Genomic DNA, 19014 nt, shown 5'->3' on the forward strand with positions numbered 1-19014 from the left:
TCTCTTCTATGAAGCACCAACATACATACATAATTCTACAGAATTTCTACTTCCTCCTTAAACCAATCACCAGCTAACGCCTCAAACCACTCTGCATCATTCCTATTGTCTAGAACACCTAGAAGGACAATATAGCTTCAGTTTCATGGCTCCCTAATAATCAGTGTAGAAAAAAAAGGGAAGAACAGCAAACATAAACATTCATGTATTGTTCTAACAAATGAAATTTGAGCCAATTTAGAAGAACAAAGGATAAGCAACTTAACCAATAAAACATTTATACATAATTTTCTACAAGAATTCCAAAGAAAATTGCAAACCAATCGAATCGATTAACCATTCAACCCCACCCATCTCCACCCATTCCAGAAACATTCATGTATTGTTCTGCAACTCACAAGTTTGCTTCCTGCAAACACACACCCAACCACCTTTTAACTTCAATCATCACAAATTCCAGATGTATTGTAACATGACAAGCAAAAGCAAAGAATGGACATGCTCAATATAAACATCATCCCACAAACCCATCAAGAAAAAAAAAACAAGAACAGGAAGAAAACATAAAAAAAACGACCCAAAATAGTTCATACCGTCACAAGATCTTCGTCAAAATCATCATTGAACATCAACAGTTACAAATACTCAAGAAGACCCACAAGTTAATTTCAGAGATGATGGCATGGAGGCGCGATTTCAGGGGCTGTTTGAGCGGTAAGCATGTCGTTTTTTGAGAGTCGATTTCAGCTTGGGAGTGTCGACGGTGAGTGTCGATCATATGAGGAAGGCGAGGGGGAATTGTTGGAGGAAGAAACGATGATTACTGATGATATGAGCGGAGGAGCGAGAGTTTGATTGTCTGGGGAAAAAAGAAGGAGAAGGGCACGTTAGGGAGAAAAGATTAATGGTCTCGGTCAGCATCTTTTTTTTTCATGACCGAGTCAGCTATCTATGGACCGAATCAGAGAATTTTTTACATAAATCAAACAAGCTGATTGGATTGGGTCAGACATTTTTGTCTGACCAGACCCAATCAGACTATAATCAAACAGGCCCTAAATGACTTATATCATAGTCTTAAAACTATAAACACTAAATACAATTGACAATTTTTGTGTGTGTGTGTGTGTGTGTGTGTGTGTATATATATATATATATATATATATATATATATATATATATATATATATATATATATATATATATATATATGTATATGCACATACACACACTTACATTTATAAATGAATTGGTTGATACAGTATTACCATGATATTCAAATTTATGTACCAATATCGTACAAAGATTCCTTTATTGGTACAATACTACCTACCAACCATGTTAGCTACCAAACATAATGGCTACCGACTTTCTTGGTTCGGTTGGTAACATGTTGGTTGGTTTTCCTTGATACAATTTTGACAGCCTTAGATTTAAGTAGTAGAAAGTTAGTTTCTATTTGTTGAAAGTAAACGAAAATGTTGTTTGTATTTTCATTTCAATTGAGTATAAACATCTTTTGATATTACATGTACCATTTTTGGTGAAAGAAAATACATTGCTATTTACCATTTTTGATGAAAGAAAATGCGCTACTATTGTTGTTAGAAAACATAGTAGCTTGCTACTATATTTGCTAATAAAAAACGAAATACACTGTTATTTTATTTTTATTTTTTTTATCAAATATCATAGTAATAAGTATATAGTATTATGTAAGTTGTATACAGTATTATGTAAGTTGATAGAATACTTAAAATCATAGTAGTTTGTTGTTTTCGTATTGATATTACATTTACTTTTTTTGCTATAGAAAAATGCATTGCTATTGGTTTTCACAAAAATTTCTGTAACTACATACTACGCATCGTTTTTCTATAAAAAAAAAAATTTCTGTAAATTTTTTTTTTATAGAAAAACGATGCGTAGTATGTAGTTACTAGTGTGCTTACTGATATGGATAAATATGAATGAATTGTCAAAATGGAAAATAAGAAAAGTGGAAGGGATGAAAAGCAAAAGAAAGGGCCACCGACATTAGTAGTTAGAACATATAATGCGTTCATTAATTCACATTTTTATTCTGTGTACATATAACACCATCTTAATTGAATTTGATCAAAATGTTTGTATTACATATTTTACGTGTTAGACATCGTTTATTGATTTATTTATAGTCTGCATGCTCCATCTTTATTTCAAGTAGGAGTGAGTATCGGGATCAAGTAGCTGCTTTTGAAATCAAAATTGTTCCAGAACTGTTGGTTTTGAATTTGGAATAGAATCGATGTGAGTGGGTTCAGTTTCGATTTCTAAAGTGTGGAAGTGATTGAGACTTGTTCTAGTTTTAAGTAGGGATAATGTCATAAAAAGCCTTAAGTTTGGCAAAAAATGTCGGTTTTACCCTTCGGCAGACTTTTGGTTCGTTTATACCGCAAATTTGTCATTTTTTTGTTGGTTTTGCCCTTGTTACCTGCAATAGCAGGTTTCCAGGCTATTATGAATTATTTTTTTGCGAAAAAACCCTTAAGTTTACAAATATTTTGCAAAAAAAACCCTTAAGATTATAATTTTTTTTTGAATATATTTCTTAATTATGAATTATTTTTTTGCGAAAAAACCCTTAAGTTTATAAATATTTTGCAAATAAAACCCTTAAGATTATAATTTTTTTTTGAATATATTTCTTAATTATGAATTATTTTATATTTGTTTGATATAAACTTTTTATATTTAAATTTTAAAAAAAGTTACCTAGTTTTAACAAAATTTAAATATATTTCTTAATTAATACTTCAACTTTTCAAAACAAAATTAAAAAACATTTGTTAGTTAATAATTAATTATGCTAAAATAGTTAATATGAATAATATGGTATCAAGTATTCAATTAATTTTTTTTAAAGGTAAATAAAAATATTTTATATGTTTAAAAGGTTTGTATTTCAGAAATACTAACATATCATATTTTTTATATGTTTAAATACATAATAATATTATCACTTTTTTTATAAAAATACCATAAACATTTTAAACATCAAAAATAAATATAAACATTTTAAACATATAAAATATAAATATATTTGTCTAATTTGTTATATAAATATATTTATTTTTATAAAAAAATATGATAGTTTATTATTTCTGAAATACAAATCTTTTAAACATATAAAATATTTTTATTTTTTTTAAAAAAAATTAATTGAATATAACTAATGTCATATTATTATTAGCTAACAGACGTTTTTTAATGTTGCTTTGAAAAGTTGAAGTATTAATTAATAAATATTTACATTTTGATAAAACTAGGTAACTTTTTTAAAATTTAAATATAAAAACTTTATATTGAACAAATATAAAAGTTATCGTACATAAAGCTTAAAATATGTTTAAGTAGAAAACTATTTAGTTTTATAAAATTTTGAATATATATTTATATTTTATATGTTTATAATCTTAAGGGTTTTTTTGCAAAATATTTGTAAACTTAAGGGTTTTTTCGCAAAAAATAAGTCAGAATAACCTGGAAACCTGCTATTGCAGGTAACAAGGGCAAAACCGACAAAAAAATGACAAGTTTGCGGTATAAACGAACCAAAAATCTACCAAAGGGTAAAACCGACATTTTCTGTCAAACTTAAGGTTTTTTATGACATTATCCCTTTTAAGTATTATTATTACTAGGCGTAAGACCCGTGTAATACACGGGTTTATTAAAAATAAAAATTTAATATCAATATTTAAACATTAAATTTAATATCAATATCAATTTTAGAGCTCTCATTAATTATGACATTTATTACATTATAAATATATCAATTCTTTTTTAAGGAAACATTTATTTCTCTCAATATTATAACCGAAATAAGTTATGATATGTGAACAAATCAGAAAATTACATGTGGAAATAAATAAATTCTAAAAATTTATTAAAATGTCATGTGTCCAAATCAATGAGGACATGACATGTGGCAGAAAATGAGTTTTATTTATTAGTATAGACTAGTTGTGAAACCCGTATGTTATACGGGTTGGATAAAACAAAAAAATTAAATATGAAGGTTTAAACAAAAAATTATTTAATTTTGAAATTTAAAATTTAAAATTTAAATTTAAAAGGAAACATATTTAATAGTATATGAGTTGTAATATTGTAATTTAATTGTTATTTTCAATTAAGGCAATTATTAATTGAGTTGTAAATATGATGTGTTAATTAAGAAAAGATAAACAATGAGAAAATGACAAATGGAAAAAAAATTATTCAAAATTACCAAAAAATGACATGTGTCCAATTTAATAAGAAAGTGACATGTGGCAAAATTATTTTCATTTATTAAAGAGGATTATTGTTTTTCTTCTTCTTCTTCTTATTATTATTATTATTATTATTATTATTATTATTATTATTATTATTATTATTAGAACCGTTATGTATTAGGTATTTGTTGGACTAGTTTTCTACTAAATATATTTTTTAATTAAATATATAAGATTATAGAATGTTGAGTTGTTTCCTTCTAGTTTTTATTTTTTTACCATAGAATTTTAATTTCTTTTGTTGTTATTATATCCAAGTATTCCATAATTAAGCGTTGTAGCATGTGTTGTTGAAGTACAACACATATTTGTTATTGAGTTTGTATTTATAATACATTATGATTGTTAGTTACATATTTGTATGATGTATTTAGCCTTGTATATCCCAATATATTTACAGTGTATTAGGCTCAATCTAATTTGTATATTGTATTTATTGTGATTGATTAATGATATAAGGGCATGAAAGATTATCACGTTGACATGGTATCAGAGCAACAATACCATTGTCTCCCTCATCACATTTAAGTGGATTTTACTTCACCGATTTCAGAATTGATCAATTAACTCTCATTCATCTCTCATGTAACATTCCAAAAATACAGATAAAATTTTTGTTTTTAAATTCCTTTAATTCATAAGAAATTGATATCAAAATAGTCAAAAGAGTGTAATTGTATCATGTTACCGGAGTACAAATTCTCAAAATCACTAAGTATGGAAAAACATAAACTGATTTGGTGCGATCAGGTCGGGTCCTTCCCCTTTCGAATTGGAAGTACCTGAAACATAACATACTGTCAAGCATATCTAGGTGCCTTCCTACCTCTTCGGTGTATTTCAACCGATACTGCCAAACATATATGGGTGCTTCCCTACCCCTTCGGTTTATTTCAACTGGATACTATCAAACATATCTGGGTGCTAGCAATCCCCTTCGGTTTATTTGAACCGGATACCAGGTCTATTTCACCCCTACTACTACCACATAACATCATAACAAAAATCACAAAGTCATCAAACAAATACAAGAATAACTGACAAATACAATCATCACACTACCATATAAACTAGTGGGCCGACCTTGGTGCCTTCGACCCACGAATACTACGAAGGAAGACTCACCTCAGACTGTGGGTATCAAATCGCACTCAATGGATGACTCACGAACTCCTCTCCCTATCACACAAACATAAAACCCTAATTAGAAATTAGGTCACATTCTAACATGAAAGTCCAAAACCCTAATTCTTGACTTAAGGCAAAAAGGCTCCTTTATATTTGCCTTATTGGGCCTCTATTCCGCCAAGGCCCAAATCCATAAAAGAAAACCCACAAAGGCATCTAAGCCCACTATAGGGCCTCTATGACCCAATATGGACGAAGAACACCTAACTAGGCCTAAAGCCCAAAAATGGCATGTTACAATCAGGTGGGCCCAAAAATGAATACTCAAAATAAAGACAAGTCTGCAAGTGCTCCGTCTTCTCAAAACATGCCATCGGTACTTGTCTACCGATGACCTGAGAATACAAGTTATTTTGAAAGAGATGATCAACATTTAAGGTGGTGAGTTCATAAGTATTTAGTGTCATATTGTAACAACGTAATTTTCAAAACAAAATTTTCATTTCTTTAAAACATGATTTCATTCCAAACCAACCATAAAAATCCAATGTAACATAGTCATGATACAAAACATGTCAAATCCCAAGATCAACTAAATCCAAATCCGCCTGCGGGTGTGTGTACGAGTCATGCCAACGCTTTCCCACGGTCCTCGCTAGTACTTGAAACACATAACACAACAGTTGTAAGCATAAATGCTTAGTGAGTTCCCCAATATACCACTTACACACATACGCCCTTCCAGGCCATGACCATCCGGTCCATGTGTCTTAGGGGATTTTCGTCCTAACCTGGTAAACCTTCCGGTCTTACCCGTGTCGACCTTCCGGTCCATAACTCTCTGACCTTACGGTCCACATCATAATGCCTTCCGGCCCATAACATAATGCCTTCCGACCCATAACATAATGCCTTCCGGCCCATATCAACATGGCATACAAATCACATACATAGCGCATACGAAACAAGCAACTCATACGATGCATATATCTCATAACATACCAGACCTTCCGGTCACACATAGGTACCCTTCCAGGTACAGTATAGTGAGAAGACTCACCTTGTATGATGTCTAGTGTCTCATGTGCTCGAAATCTCTGAATCTCGCAACAACAACCTAGCCTCGCCTAATCACATCAAATAATTATTCCAAATCATTAACGACTCTCAAGGCTATACTATTTTCCTTTCTAAAATTCCACAGAAGGGTAAAAGACCATTTTACCCCTCCCTGACCCAAAAATCCACATGTTGACTAAAACCCTAAAAGTCAACAGCAAGCAGTACGCGGGGCGTACCAGATCCTGTACGCGGGGCGTACCCTTGCTTTCCAGAAACGGGGTACGCGACCCTCTATGTGGCGTGTATTGGGATTACGCCCAGCGTAATGCCCGATTTCTTTATCCAACACATTCAGGTCTTAATTGGCTAAGAGTTGCATCCAAACATCAGATCTGACTCCTCTAATGTGTCTTAATCCATAACGTTGAAACCTTTAAGCCTTTGCATGGCTGTAAGGGTCATTTTGTGCTCAAAACACCTTTCCTCTTTCCCTAATGAGGCTATAAGTCATGCATGACACAAGATCCACGTCCAAGACTAGATTTTTATGACTCCTTAACACATATTACACTAGAAAAGGTCAGATCTAAGCTTATGGAGACTCTTTGCACATAAAGTCTCCAACTTTGAACCAAAAACCCTAAAAATGGTCCAACAAGCAAAACTTATGAAGAACAAGGAAAGCTTTGAGCTTTATACCTCAGAAAGGATCTCCAACCACTGTAGAGCTCGGATCTATACTTGTTCTTCAACTTCTAGCTCCAACAATGGCTCCTTCTTCTCCTTCTTCACCTTGAAAAGACAACTTCAAGCTAAAAAATACACACACACGCCAAAGCACAAATCTCATCTCTCCAAGGACTCACTCAAGGGTGTATGGTGGCTAGGGCAAAGGACTACATGTTCCTTTTATAGTGCAAGGCTAGGAATTAGGGTTTTGCATCTGGGCCGGTTATGCCCGGCGTAACCTTGGGTACGCCCAGTGTACCCGGATGGACCCGCGTACAAAATAAGCACGCGAGTACGCGCGACGTACCCCCAGTACGCCCAGCGTACTCACTAAATCCACCTTTCAATCTTTAAGGGACTAATTTGTCAATTATCCAAAATAGAAGGGTCATAAAACTAACCTGGCTTTCGGGTTGTTACACAAATGTTGTATAAGTTTGAAGAAAAGTGTTTGCAAATGTTGTAAATGTCTGAAAATGTTTGCAATGAAAGTTTGTCGTAAATGTTTGTAATCTCTTAGAAAATCCTATATTTTCTACTAAAATGCAGCCTTCTACCATGACTCGAATGTTCTGAGTGTTTGTTTCTTGTGAGAGTGTGTATTTTCTCAAGTATGACTATCATTAACAAAATATAGTTTTACATTACCGTTTATGTGAGAAGATCATAATGTGAATGCAATGAGAAAATAATAAAGTACTGTAGTATTGTATATAGTGACTATTGTTGTACTAACTACCTTAAACCAATTGTTAATTAAGGTAAAATGTGATATAGTTATAACCATACTTGATCGACTAGTAATAAACACGACACTGAAATACGTCGAAAAGTTATGACATTCGTCACCCGTAGACCTGCAAGTTGTAGGATAGTCAGTCCAGTATAGATCTATACACAAATTCACGCTCTCCCTCCAGGAGACTCTGGTTACAAAATGAGACACAACAGTATGATGCCATGCCCCGAAGTAGTGGCTCACATTTATGTTATAGTATTCTTGTATTTTTATAGTATGCTCTGTCCGTATAGTGTATAGTATGTTCTCTTTGTATAGTATATAGTATGTTCCTCCTTGTTTCTCATTATAGTATGCTCTATCTGTTCCTCGTTATAGTATGTTTGAACTGACTTATGTATGAATTTACTTTTGTATGTTTCATTGTAGTAGAAATAGTGAGTAGTAATCTCCTAAACTCTACCTATTATAGTTTACTAGCAATGTTGTTTGAATGACTGAGTGTGTTTTATACACCTTTGCTACACAAAGGTGTTGAACTGAGATAAAAGCTTTTATATCTATATACATATACATAATATATAACTAAGGTTCAAACGACACTTGGACAAACAACCGGATACTCTAAGTCCACAACCAAACAAGGAATAGGAAATAAAGCGAGTTATCAGTCCTAAGTCCTTTCAACCTTACTTATATAACTATATCTATATAGACATGATTTTGACAATATATATAAGTTAAAATAGTTTGATAAATAGTTTTAGCAAAAAATGAGTTTGATAAAAATATTTTGAAATAGATGTTTGATAACAAAGATTTGAGGTATAAGAAATCTATATGTTTTTTCTAGTTATTAATCACATGTGATTGAAATAACTACGATGTTTCAACTTGTATCCCCCCCCCCCCATAAAAGCATTTAAAATCAGTTTAAAAGGTTAGTTAAGGGTATGAACTCACCTGCAGTGAGTGATGCGAATGTAAAATCGTTATAGGATGCTAAGTGTCAAGTGAAGACTTGAACACACACAGATCCTATTAAGCACATAATGATATATATATATATATATATATATATATATATATATGGATATAATTAGTGTATATACAATTTAATGATGAAGGGAAACACCTTAAGGACTAGGATACACTTGAATGGAAGGGTTAAAATCACATATGATTGTATATAAGGGGTGTATGGCCACATAATGGCGTTTACGGCCAAGGGTACACGACCCTTTGTGATTACGGCCATAGGGTTTACGGCCCTATGAGTTTACGGCTGTAAACTCATCAAGTCTTGTGCCAAAGAGGTGATTTAAGGTCTTACAAGAATAAAGGAAGTGTTCTAGACCCAATCCAAGCCTTAAGAAGAGTTTATGTCCAACTAGTAGCCTTAACGAGGGTTCACGGCCAAGGGAGATGCTCCTGGCCATAAAATCTCATTGATCTTGGGATTTGGTTGATTTCAAGGATGAAAATCAAGGGCTTCTACTATATAACAAGTATAGGGAAGAGATACTTACGATATGGAAGCAAAAAGGGTTGATTTCGGCCCAAAGAACTAGAGTGTTCTTGGTGTTCTTGAAGATCTAACCCAAAAGATGAAGTTAATGGATGAAATCAAAGGGTGATATGTAACGCCCGGGTTTCAGGGCTAAGCATTTTTGTCAATGTAATAGTCTAGGTCAACTCTTGTAACTCTTTTTGAAGTAATAAAGATGATATATTTGAGTATTATGTGAATTATGTGTGTTTATGTGTATATTATTTAATTATAAGTGTATAATTAATAAATAATAAAAATAAGCGTCAAAATTAAAGTATGAGATAATCCCGATATCTCTACATAAAGTTGTAGAATATGTCTCAAGGTTTCCGTACATATAAAGAATGCCGAAATCCGAGTTATAACAAAGAAGTTATGACCCGTCGAAGTTTTACGGTAAAACCGGCACGATACCGGGAAGCGTAAATAGTGAATTTACGATAGAGTGAGATTTAGCCTTAGCGATCTAAACGAAAGTCGTAGAATATGTTAAAATAAGAACATCGATAAAAAGAACGCCCAAATCTGACTTCGTATGAAGAAGTTATGATTTTTCGAAGTTTCGGAATAGTAGTGTACAGCCCGAAATTCGAATATTAGATCGAGCGGTTTTTAGCTGACACGACCTGAACGAGAATCAAAGATCTCGTTAAGGGTAGCGTAACGAGAAAAAGATGGGTGAAAACGGATGTCGGATGAAGAAGTTATGAGGATTTAACGGACCAATCGTGTCCCGGCCTGTTAATAATATAAAATTTAAAATCAAGCCAAAATTAGCCGACGAAGTCTAAACGAAAGTTGTAGAGTACGTTCACACCTTCGCGTGGATATAAAGAACGTCGAAAACGGAGGTCGTACGCGAAAGTTACGAATTTTTAAAGTTTGTACTCGTTTTTGCGAGGTCTGATACGAATTCGCTGACGTGGCGCTTTCCCAGCCGTCCGATGATGATCGCTGAAGTCGCCTCGGATGAGTGACGCGTCGCCCCTCGCTACGCCCAGCGTTCGGCCTCGTACGCGCCGCGTTCGCTTAGCCGTTCTCGGTCCAGAAGAAGCCACGTCGCACCACCGAGCCTTCGCCACCTGGAGGTCTGATCCGAAGTTACGCCCCGCGTCCGAGGACCTGTACGCCCAGCGTACGTCCGAGGACCAGGCTATAAAAAGGGACCGAGGCTGCCCACATTTTCACACCAAAAATAACTTCTCTCTCTAGTTTCTTTCTCTCTCTAGAGTTCCAAACCCCCCCTAAACCCTAGTTAAACCCCTAGCACCCTAGGGAAGCCCCGAGGCTCCCGGTATCCCGAGAAAAAGGAGTTTTTCGGTTTCGAAACGTTGCTCCAATCAAGTCCCGGTTCTCGATAAAATTCGCTGTAAGTGTGCTACGCTTACGCAATTTTTAATATAGCTTTCAAATAATTATAGGAATGTTATTAGGTCCTTAAAATAATTATTTGGGCTATAATTATGAGTTATATCGAGTATTATTAACGCTTAGTAATACTCGGACTAATTAATTTGTCGCGGTTATCGTTAAACTAAACCCTAGTGGTATCGGTACTAGGTTTTATCGAAGGAATATCGTTTTGAGAGTATCGAAGCGCTGTCCGAGTGCTGAGTCACCACCTACTCAGGTGAGTGCATAGTTACTTTCAACTTACACATAGATATGAAGTATTTTATATAAATTACGTGCTATATGTGCATATTATCTGAATACTTGCTATCTATGCTAGATGAACATTGTTATACATGTTTTCAATGATTTAAACTGTATATGTATTTTATATCTACGAAAATGTTGGGGTAAAACATGGGTAGATGTAATAGCTGATGTGTGATAAAATGATGAGAGGCCTCGATGTTGATGTTGTTGTTTCTGTCATCTAGCGGAGTATGGATGACGACCACGGACTCTTCTAGACAGTCCAGTGGAACACTAGCAGGCTCGCAACCTGTAGGTGTTTGTGAACGATGTGTTCACCGGTGTACTCCATCCCCCACATGGTTGCCTTTAGGACATTTATTGCTGAGGAATCCCCTTAGCAGTAGTGTCCGTCCCGATGATGATCCTTAGGCTAGGTCCCTTATGATAGGTGTTTAGGGACGTAAAGTGAGGATAACGGGAACGGGTAATCGGGTTATTGTTGATTGATGAAATTAATAAACTTATTTATTGTGGGTTGAAAACCCTATGTGCTCACCAGGCTCCCAAGCCTGACCCACTCAGTTTTATGTATTACAGGTAGTGGCGCATGAGCATAGATGTGATGTTTTGGACGAGGGATTACGGATATAGGCCTGTAGATATGAAATAATGTAGTAAGGCTTATATTGTACTGTTTATGCTTTTGATCTGTACGAACATGACATCCCGAGTCTTTTAATGAAATACATTTCTATGGAAATGCTTTTGATAAATCTTTATCATATTTTTGTTTTGGGACAAATTCCGCAACACTTTCATTTAAAATGTAACTCTGATTTTTAAACAAAGCATAAACAAACCGGTCTTTTCTGGCCGTGATTTTGGGGATGTCACATGATACTAGTTAAGGAGATGTATCAACAAATCAAAGGATGAAACACTTACATATTTGAAGATCAAAATGAAGATCCTTATGATACTTGAGAGAGAATTCGGGTTTCTTGACTTGAGATGGTGAACAATGAGGGAAAAGTGATGGAACATCATACTTAAGGCCATGAGTTTACGGCCACCATGAGTTTATGGCCGTAAACTCATGTGATGTGGTCGTAAACTCCTCATGATGGACTTTATGGCTTGCTTAATGGTTTAAAACTTCAGCAGATACTTCCTAACACTCATTCCTTGGATGTACTAGGCTTAGAATGCTCAAACAGACCCTAAACAATGCTAAAAGATAGCAGAAACAAGTCTGACTTTGATTGAGTTGAATGGTTGTACATGGTAGAAATTTTGGGTTGTCACAGAGAGGTTCACCCACTTGTTCCGAGATGATTATGTTCCCTCGGTGGAAAGGGAACGTTTGGCCCAGGAGTTTATGTCTCTCAAGCAGAAGACAAGTCAATGAATGAGATTACGAGGATGTTTCACGAGAGGGCGTTGTTTTGCCCTGAACACGTGTCTACTGAGCAGGGACGTGTGAGCCAGTATATGAGCAAATTGAGGAGGGATATACAAGAGTTCGTGGTGAACTCATCATAAAGGACATTGATGAGCTTTAGACCAATGCTAGACGGAGGGAGATCGAGCTAGAGTTACAGACCGGGGAGGAGGAGGAGTCTCGGGGTAGGGACCGGAGACCAGTGCAGTCGCAGTCGGCAACGAAGTGGGCTAAGCCTGCTGATGCTAGGACTGGGGGCCAAAAGGGCTACACTTGTGGTAAGTGCGGCAAGAGTCACGAGGGATCGTGCTGAGCGGGGATTTGCTACAAATATGGAAAAAAGGGGCATATGGCGAAGGACTGCCCCAAGAGGTTTGCAGTTTGCTTCCATTGCAACTAGACCGGCCATCGGAAGGCCGAGTGCCCCCGACTTCTTTAGGGATCAGCACGAAGATCTGCACCTACTGCATTACGTGCTACTGAGAGTCGACCAGCGAAGTTCGAGACATCGAGGGTTCGTGTGAGAGCCTTTCAGCTAACAACGGAGGAGGTCCGGACAGCACCTAACGTCGTGGCCGGTACGTATTTCCTTATTTATGTTATTTCGAGATATGTTGTGCTTATATTGTGCTGTGTATAGGTACTTTTCTTGTGAGTTCTGTACCTGGTTTGGTGTTATTTGACTTGGGTGCGAGTCGATCCTTCATGTCTTTAGCTTTTAGTCGTCACATTAGTATCCGGCGTGAGGCGTTGAGTCGATCTCTGAGGGTTTCTATAGCCGACGAGCATGTGGTTTTTTCTATTGATATGATCTAGGGGTGTGTACTAGAGATTTTTGGTGTTGAGTTCCCGATAGAACTAGTACCGATCTCGATGAGTGATGTCTGTGTCATAGTAGGCATGGACTGGTTGAGTCGGTTTGGAGCTGTGATCAATTGTGAGCGTCAGTTAGTGAGTATACGAGACCCTAGTTGGGGAGTGATTATGGTGTATGGCGAGGGTACTAGATCTGGATCAGCTTTCTGCTCTGCTGCCAGAGCGAGACAGAGTCTACAGCAGGGTTCTATGGGATTTTTGGCATATGTGATGGATACGCGGATTGCCACCAAGAGGCTGAGTTCTACCGCCGAGGTTCCGATAGTGTGCGAGTTTCTGGATGTTTTTCCCAAGGAGTTGTCGGGTGTGCCTCCCGAGAGGTAGGTAAAGTTCCAGATCGATTTGGTTTCGGGAGCAGAACCTACTGCCAAGGCACCTTATCGCCTTGCGCCACCAGAGATGCAAGAGTTATCCTCAAAGCTCCAGGAGCTGTTAGGGAAGGGTTTTATCAGACTGAGTAGCTCACCGTGGGGAGCGCCGATCCTTTTTGTCAAGAAAAAGATGGTTCACACCAGATGTGTATTGATTACCTGGAGTTGAACAAGCTGACGATCACAAACCGTTATCCTCTACCAAGGATCGAAGATCTGTTCGATCAGTTGCAGAGAGTGTCTTGGTTTTCCAAGATTGATTTGAGATCTAGATATCATCAGATGAGAGTCTGCGAGGAGGATATCCAAAAGACGACCTTTAGGACTCGTTATGGGCACTACGAGTTTGTGGTGATGCCTTTCGGGCTCACCAACGCACCGGCAATGTTCATGGAACTCATGAATCGAGTGTGCAGGCCTATGTTGGATCGATCGGTGATCGTGTTCATCGATGATATCCTGGTATATTCAAGCTCCAGAGAGCAGCACATGGAACATCTTAGAGAGATTCTTGGAGGTTTGAGGACAGAGAGGCTTTATGATAAACTCTCCAAGTGTGATTTCTGGTTACGAGAGGTCCAGTTCCTGGGACACCTCGTTAATCAGAATGGGATATTGGTCGACCCGGCTAAGATTGAGGCAATTATGAGATGGGAGGTTCCGAGATCCCCGATAGAGATCAGGAGTTTTCTAGGTTTAGCTGGCTACTATCGGAGATTTATCAAAGATTTCTCCAAGATTACCGTTCCTCTCATCAGGTTGACCCGCAAGGGTGTTACTTTTACTTGGGGTCCTGAGCAGCATGCCTCATTTGAGACCCTTCACCAGAGACTGTGCGAAGCCTCGATGTTAGCGCTTCCCGATGGTGTGGAGGACTTTTTGGTTTATTGTAATGCTTCTATATCCGGGATGTGCGCGATGTTGATGCAGAGGGGCACGTGATAGCATATGCATCGAAGCAGCTGAAGCCTCATGAGACGAGGTATCCCACCCACGACCTGGAGCTAGGGGTGGTGGTGTTCGCCCTCAAGATCTGGCGCTACTACTTGTATGTGGTCTGGTATACCATATATGCGGACCACAAGAGCCTGAAGTATCTCATGGGTCAGCCCAACCTGAATATGAGGCAGAGGAGGTGGTTGGATGTAGTGAATGACTATAACTGCGGGATCTTATATCATCCGAGCAAGGATAACGTGGTAGCCGACGCCCTGAGCCGTAGAGTAGCGAGTGTATGTGTGCATGAGGATGACAATGATGACTATAGTCTTAGATATCATTCGAGAGGCCCAGGTAGAGGCCATGAGACCAGAGAACCGCAAGAGGGAGCGGGTGATTGGGCAGGTTTTCGAGTTTGAGACGGACAATCGTGGGCTTATGACTTTTCGAGGGCAGATTTGGGTGTCCTATACAGGTGGAGCTCGTCGTTTATTGATGGAGGAGGCGTATAGATTGAGATTCTCGATCCACCCAGGGGCCACTAAGATGTATTTGGACCTGAAGAGAGACTACTGGTGGCCATGTATGAAGAGGGATATGGCATGGGTTGTAGAGAGATGCTTGACTTGTTGTTAGGTTAAGGCGGAGCACCAGCATACACATGGTCCGTTACAGCCTCTAGAGATTCCCCAGTGGAAGTGGGAACAAATTTCAATGGATTTTATCACCAAACTACCGACGACCATGTGTGGGGTTGACGCGATATGGGTGATTGTAGACCGGTTGACAAAGATTGCTCACTTCCTCGCCATCAGTGAGAGCTCTTCTGCAGAGAAACTGGCCGATATTTATGTGAGAGAGGTGGTAGCATGTGATATTGCCATATTTATACATATTTTTAGGCAATATTTAAGTACATTTTTATATATATTTTGGTCATTTGCATAGAATAATGATACTTATAAGGTTAAATTATAGTTTACAGCCAAAATAGAAGACATTTTGAAGAAAGGGACTAAAAGCGTTAAAGGATGGAACTTTGGAGGTTGAAGGCTTGAAAGACAAGAGAAACACCCAAAAAAGACGTACTCACGACGTGAACGGTTCATGGTTCACGACGTGAGTGAGAAGAATCAGAAAATAAGTATCCGGGTGAAGGAATCCTTGACGATCACGATTACTCCGAGTTCACGACGTGAGTTTTAAACGCTCACGATGTGAACGGTGATTTTCGGAAAAATATATATATCCTTCTCTATATCGATTGGGGAGAACTTTGGCTGGCTAGGAGGATTCCTGGAGACGAAATTCAGAGGAAAAAAAGCTCTGGAAGTTGGTTTTAACACCAAGGAAGAAAGAGTTCACAATTTGTCTTATAGATTGGTACATTTGAATATGTTTTTGCTTAAAAAAATTTGTTTGTTTAGCTGTTAATATGTCCAGCTAAATCTAGCTGCTTCTGTTAGCTAGATGAAGTTGGAACTCATGGTTTTAATGCATTAGACTTAACTTTACTTGTTGGTGATATGCTTGTGTTGATTGATTTTACCTAGCATGCTTGAATTAGTTATTTGATTGCTTGAATTCTTGGTCTGTTCAGTTAGTGAACACAAATCTGTATGAACTTGAATACCTAATAATATAGTGAACACTAGTTTATTGGAGCTAAGATCAAACCAATCTTAGATTAGTAATTGAATCATTAAATCAAGCTGTGTTAGAGAACTCATATTATGACTGTAATTGTGTTTAGATTAATCAATCTTTCATGGCTCCAGTCTTATTTAATAATTGATTCTGTGTTAACTATTATATGACCATAAATAGATTTACATGAATTGATTAATAATTGGTAGATTTAGAATTAAATTACTAATACTTCTTAAATTGGTCACCAACAGTAATAATTATAGCTAATGTATAACCATTGAGTGAAAGCAGATTCGATCTAACAAAAGTGCTTTGTTAATTAATTGAGTTTCGTTAAAGGATTAAGTTCATCTAAACTTGCAAAATTAGATAAAACCCCTTCTTAGTTTATGAATAATTAGATTAATTTAGTAGTAAATAGATTAATTAATAACACCGTTCCCTGTAATCTGACTAGGTACACTGCATATAAGTGCATAGTTAGTCTAAGTTTGTTAGGTTATAAATATTAAAATTAGTGGGTACTTTCGTGCACATCAAGTTTTTTGCGCTATTGCCGGGGAACGGCTTAGTTTATTATTTGTTTATTTGCTTTAGGTTAATCGATCCTTTTTGTGGGATAAAACCTGCAAAAAGTTAATTTTCCAGCAAAGTTTTTATTAACATAAGTTTTTTTTTTTTTTTTTTCTCTGTTTGTCCAGTTTTCACAACTTGAGAGCATTTCTCACGACGTGAATATAGTAGTTATCAGTTTATTCATTTAGTAGACATTTTCAATAAATTCTAGGAAGGTTTGATTTTTTCTGATTACAGAACTCACGACGCGAGTTTATAAGACTCACGACGTGAGAACTATGATTTTTAGCTTTCTTTAGTTTTTAGTTTATTTTTCTGTTTTAGTTCGTTTTTACATTGTCTTTATAGATTGTCTGCAGGAGTTCATGACCAGAGGCTCAAACACACCTTTGGTGCCCCCACTTGAAGATCCGGAGTCAACCCTTCACAAAAACAAGAATAGGAACGTGAAGGAAGATCACACGCCAAAGAAGACGCCATTGCAAGAACTTAAATCTGCCTTTTCAAGGAAGTTGGGGAAGAAGACAGGAGAGTCAAGTTCAACCCCAAAGGATAAAAGCAAAGTTGAAGAATTTGGTCCGGTTTCTAACCCACACAAATCAGAATACGAGTCAGACCCAAAATTTGAAATATTCGCGAGTGAGCCCAAAGACGAGCAAGAGAACGAAATGGCAAACATTGAGGAGATGTCCATGGGAGCTTACAAAAAGCGGATATAAGAAGATATGGGTCCTGGTTTAGTCCATCCTGCAATACCTGCCACTGCCACATTCGAGCTGAAGGGACATATCTTGACTGCACTGAAGGATATCCCATTTTATGGGAAGGATCATGAGGATGTTTTTAAGCATCTTGATGAAGTCAATGACATTGCGGATTACTTCAATGTCCCAAATGTTAATAGAAACACTGTCTTGCTTAGGATGCTTCCCATTACTTTCAAGGGAGCTGCTAAAGAGTGGTTAAAATTACTTCCACCGGGTACGATCACCACTTGGGCTCAAATGCGTGAGCAGTTTCTTGACCATTTTTGCCCACCATCCAAGATAGCTAAACTCAAGAAGGTAATAACCAACTTTTAACAACAGCCGGGGGAGTCATTATACGAAACATGGGAGCGTTACAAAGGCTTGCTCAGAAATTGCCCTCAACATGATCTTAATGTCCAACAAGAGATGTCAATCTTCTATGATGGGGTCAACATTATGACAAGGAAACTCCTTGATTCTCAAGGACCTTTGACAAAGAAAAATCCAAGTGAGGTCAAGGAGTTGATTGAAGAATTCACGAAGCACTCTCGTGAGTACCACAACCCTAGGCAAGATGGAATCAAAGGCGGTGGAGGGGCCCAAACTGAAGAAATAGCAGCCATGATGGCTATGCTAAATAATATGGACCGGAGGTTGACACAAATGGACCACTCAATTCATGCCATAAGAGTTGGTTGCGAGAGGTGTAATGGTCCACACTTGACTAAGGACTGCAATTTGGATGAGTATGGGAATAAAAAGGCTCAAGTATGCTACTCGAGTGGGGACAAGTATGATGAAGACTGGAGAAAACCAAAGAAAGAGTGGTTGCCATACGAAGAATATAAGAGGCAAAAAGAAGAGAAGTATAGGCAAACAAGCCGAGACTTCTACCAAAAGGAGCAACCACCAGCTGAGAAAAAACCCGATCTAGAGACCATGTTAGTTAAGTTTATGGAAGCTTCAGAAAAGAGACACGAGGCTACAGATTCTGCTATTGATGAACAAAGAACTGTGATGAAGAATCATCACGCAATGATGGTAGAATAGCAAGCTTTAATAAAAAATCAACAAGCCTCCATCAATAATCTTGAAGTGCAGCTTGGTCAACTAACTACTTTGGTTCATTAGAAGCTTTCCCCGAAAAATCCTGAAAAGAAGACTCAATCTCACATAATGGCCATAGATACAAAAGAAGAGGCCATCTCTGAGTTTCTAGAGGCATTAGAAGTGGAGCCA

The 19014-nt window shown here is 37.1% G+C and overlaps 1 non-coding gene across 1 annotated transcript; it reads right to left on the reverse strand.

Annotated features, from left to right (window-relative positions):
* Nucleotides 1-18078: 18078 nt before the first annotated feature.
* LOC111879674 (small nucleolar RNA R71) lies at nucleotides 18079-18185 on the reverse strand. The gene has a single exon (XR_002846191.1). It is a non-coding gene; the product is annotated as a small nucleolar RNA R71 (small nucleolar RNA).
* Between the last annotated feature and the right edge of the window lie 829 nt (nucleotides 18186-19014).

Source organism: Lactuca sativa, chromosome 6, assembly GCF_002870075.4.
Source record: "Lactuca sativa cultivar Salinas chromosome 6, Lsat_Salinas_v11, whole genome shotgun sequence".
In the NCBI taxonomy this organism is placed as follows: domain Eukaryota; kingdom Viridiplantae; phylum Streptophyta; class Magnoliopsida; order Asterales; family Asteraceae; genus Lactuca; species Lactuca sativa.